A 4,153-nucleotide genomic window follows, 5' to 3' on the forward strand; every position below is an offset into this window, starting at 1 on the left:
AAAAATAGTTTTAAAACAGTGACAAATACAAAATAAAAATCCCTTCGGACATGTTGTGCATTCAATGACCTTGAAGATGACCCTAAAGGGCAAAGGGTATTAATGATCTTGACTTTGACGTTCGGTCTTTTTTTTATTTTTTGGTATAAATTTTATCAAATAAACCCAAAAAAGTATTTCGAAAAAGTGTTTAAACAAATTTTGCGTATATTTGGTTAGAAAGCAAAATTCAAGAGGTCAAGGTTATGTTAAAAGGTCTTAGCAACGACCCTTATTTGATATAAAAGTACCTAACAACCATACAAAGTTGGGTTCAGATTGATATGAACTGTGATATACATCCTAATTAAAAGTAAAGGGGTCAATATTTTCAATACAAATTTTACCAGCCATTCTCATATAATTAAAAAATGCATAGCAACCATCCTTGTATTGGTGCTTTACTAAAGTTATAATTCATATTCCATTTAGACTCTCAAATTTCTTTGAAGAACAGGTATTGTGTTTCTTAAATAATTCGCATACATGAGTTTACTCATGTACATTTCAGTTAACCGCCAGCTACTTTTCTCCTGTTTTTACTTGCATTACAACTGCTGTTTTTTCAAAGTATTTTATCAATTTTACGGAAAAAATACCAATTGAATCATAATATCGTTTACTAGTGGTCTCGTGTTTAACTTTTATGTTCTTAATCTTAAATATTCAATGCATGTATAAAAAGGAATGTAACAAGACAGAATTTTTATTGAAACTTATATGGTTAAAAGAACAATTTAATAGTAAAAATTATCAATCAGATAGTAAAGGGGAGATGACTCTTTCAGTTAAAAAATTATACTGGACTAATAGGATTTTTTTAATTTTTACTTGTAACAAGAAAACAAGTTCGGTGACACCATTATTTTTTTTCTTTCTTTTAAAAAACATATAATAAAACCTAGTATCTTCTCACACTTATTCAAAATTCTATCTCGAAGAATGCACACACACGTGTATTTTTTTTCAAGAACAATCTAACCAAATTAAAGCAATTTTCAACGACTCGTAGCTTGTAAAAATAGCACGGTGACCCTTCCTTTTTTTTTTTTATAAAAAGCATAGCAAAATCTTCATTTTAGCAACTTAAAAGAAAAATTTGTCCCAAAAAGTCTATACTTATGATCTACCTTAACTACATCTATGTTAAATCATTTGTAATCGTGTCTTGTTGATAATTTTCGAATTTTAAGTTTCAGTCTGCTATAATATGGTATTTTTGATATAAGACAAAAAAGAAAAGACAGAGAAATCGTCTTTAAAGGGCAATAACTCCTATTAAAATGAGCTAACGATTTCAACGAAGCAGATCAAGTGCTGCTGATAAACTATTAATATAAAATTAAATGTTTCTCTTTTTCTTTTATTGTTTTCATGATAATAGACAAAATAGACAAGACGTAAATGGGGTATGTGCCCGTGGAACACAAATGACGCACCCGCTTGCATATCATATTTATGAAGTTATCAAGGAACATAACTAATGTATTTAAAAAGTGCAATTATTATGTTTTTAAAGGCATACAACTCCAAAACGGTAAAAGTGACGCCACCAAATTTTGAAATTGATCTGTAGTATGTGGCAATAAGCATGGTATACAAGTTTTTCAACATTTGGCTGAGGAAAAATAAAATTAGAACGATAATGAAAAATTCAGCATTTTTTAAAGTTTATAAAGGGACATAACTACAAAACTGTAAAGTTGACCTCACTTAATTTCGAACTTGATCTGTGTTTTGAGGTAATAAGCATTATGGATTTCGTATCATTTGGTTGAGGCAAACTAAAATGAGAGAACCGACACGAAAAATTTAGCAAATTGTATGTCTATAAAGGGGTATAACTCTAAACTGTTAAAGTGACGACATCCAATTTCGAATTTGATCTGTGATTTTTGGTAATAAGCATTGTGTACAGTTTTATAACATTTGGTTGATGCAAACTTAAGTTAGAGAACGGAAACCAACCATCGTGACGTACGTACGTACGTACAGACGAACGGACGAACATACAGATGGACAAGGGTAAAACTTAGTGCAATGTCTGCTTCAGCGGGGCATAAAAAGGTTAGAATTCATCTTTTCAGGCCAGAAACTCCCCTGTAAATAAATAATAGGTAAACCCCTTCTCTCGGTATATTAAAGGTCCTTACAGGGTTTTCTATTTATAACAATTTTAATTAACATTGTATTCCTATATTATATTTTAGCCATGTAAGCCATCATGGGATACACTTTTAATGTACATACTCTAATGATGGTTGTGTCCAAATCTGGTTTGAGGAGAAGTCCGGTTAAAAGACAGTTTTGCCAAAAATTTTATATTTTAAACATTAAGAGTGTACTGTATTTGAATCAATCAGTAAGAGATATAAGCCGATAACAGTCGAGAAAGAAAATCGAGACAAAATTACGTTTCGGTAACATTTAAAAACACAAGGGACTCAATACACAATATGGTAAGTAAATATAAGCCTCTATTAGTCCATTCTGTAAAATATTGAACAGGTCTTCGGCCTGCGGCCTCAGAAAAAAACCTTTTATAAAACGATCACTGCGAACAAAGTGCGGATCGGACACACACTTGGTTTGTTTGACAGATAAAATGCGGTAATGTCTTTCTTTTTTCTACTTCCCATATGCGTTGTCGTTCATAAGCGAAGTGTTGCATTATATTCATATTAAAAAAATAACTTAAAAAATCAACAACTTGTAAATCAATGCCGAAAACTGAAAAATTCTAAAAAGTATTATAATCCCCTAGTTTAAAAAGGAAGTTCTAGATTCGCTCTTTGTACACAGGATAAGGTTTAGGTTGTTAGCGGCCCTTGTATTGCGGCATGATCTATTAGATTTAAGAAGCATTACTTTATTGCTTTTTTCATTTTAATTGTAGTTGAAAATGATGTTAGGAAAAATAACAGCAATACCAGAGGTCAATTTCGATTACCAAAAGACGGACGAGGATAAATCGTTTGAAAAAAGATATTCATAAAGGCAACAAAAACCAGACTGGCAACAAAAACAAGACTTACAACGAGCATAATCAACTTATTGAAGGAGTTCAAAAAGAGACAACCAAAAAACATGAGAAAAAGGGCTGTGATATAAAAATTGGTAGCGTTAAAAATAAATTTGAAAGTGATTTTTTTCCCTCAAGAAACTGTTTTGATGAGTGACAAAATTATTGTATTGGAAGTTGACTTTGATAAAAAGGTTTTTTTGATTGTCATTTGTTCTTTGGTTGTATTTTTTCTTTACATGATCATGATGAAAACAATAAGGGTCATTAATAGTTTTTCTATTTCAGTGATTGAACTAAGATAAATTATAGTCCAATCACTGAAATAAGGAACAGGTAAAACAATAGAATGACGTCACAACAATGTTTTAAGTTTGTGTTAAAGATTTGAACTGATTTGGTAATCACAAATACTAAAATTCCAGTTTATATATGAAAATCTATCAAATTTGCTATTACATTTCATTTTCATTTTTTAGGCTAAAATGGAAGTTGCCGAATTCATCTTCAGTCTTAACATTTATATATGTAAGTGCTACCACTTCCATTTAAAAAAAAAAAACAATTAGCCCAAATGCTAACATTTCAGTATTTTTGCAGGACAAAATGACTCAGTTTCCTGACACGTGTTTCACTGTGTTGTCAAAGACGACTCATATTTATCTAACACACGCTTTCTAACTTCTTATTAATAGCGTTACAGTTTACTTTTTAAGCAAATTTGTAATAATTCTATAGTTTGGAGCCAAAAAGGGGTCCTGATAGGCTTAGTCTGTTCGATTACTAATTTCAAAGGAGCGTTTAATTTTAAGTAAACGACGACTATCCCATTGTTATGAGTAACAATTGGCTCTGAGACTCTATTAAAAATAACTTTTGCTTAAACAAACAACGTGGTTTTTTTTAATATTTTTTTTTCATCTGCCACTGTTGATATATAAACATAGAAATGAGCAGATGCAGGGTAGTTCTACTAGTTAGGAAAGACCATTTATATTTTGTTATGGGGATAATGGAAGTTTAATGAAATGGATGTGATAGTATTTTGATCTGAAGATATATAATATTGCTCAAAACATGCTAAAAAACAAT

The sequence above is a fragment of the Mytilus galloprovincialis genome, chromosome 6, assembly GCF_965363235.1.
Source record: "Mytilus galloprovincialis chromosome 6, xbMytGall1.hap1.1, whole genome shotgun sequence".
NCBI lineage: Eukaryota > Metazoa > Mollusca > Bivalvia > Mytilida > Mytilidae > Mytilus > Mytilus galloprovincialis.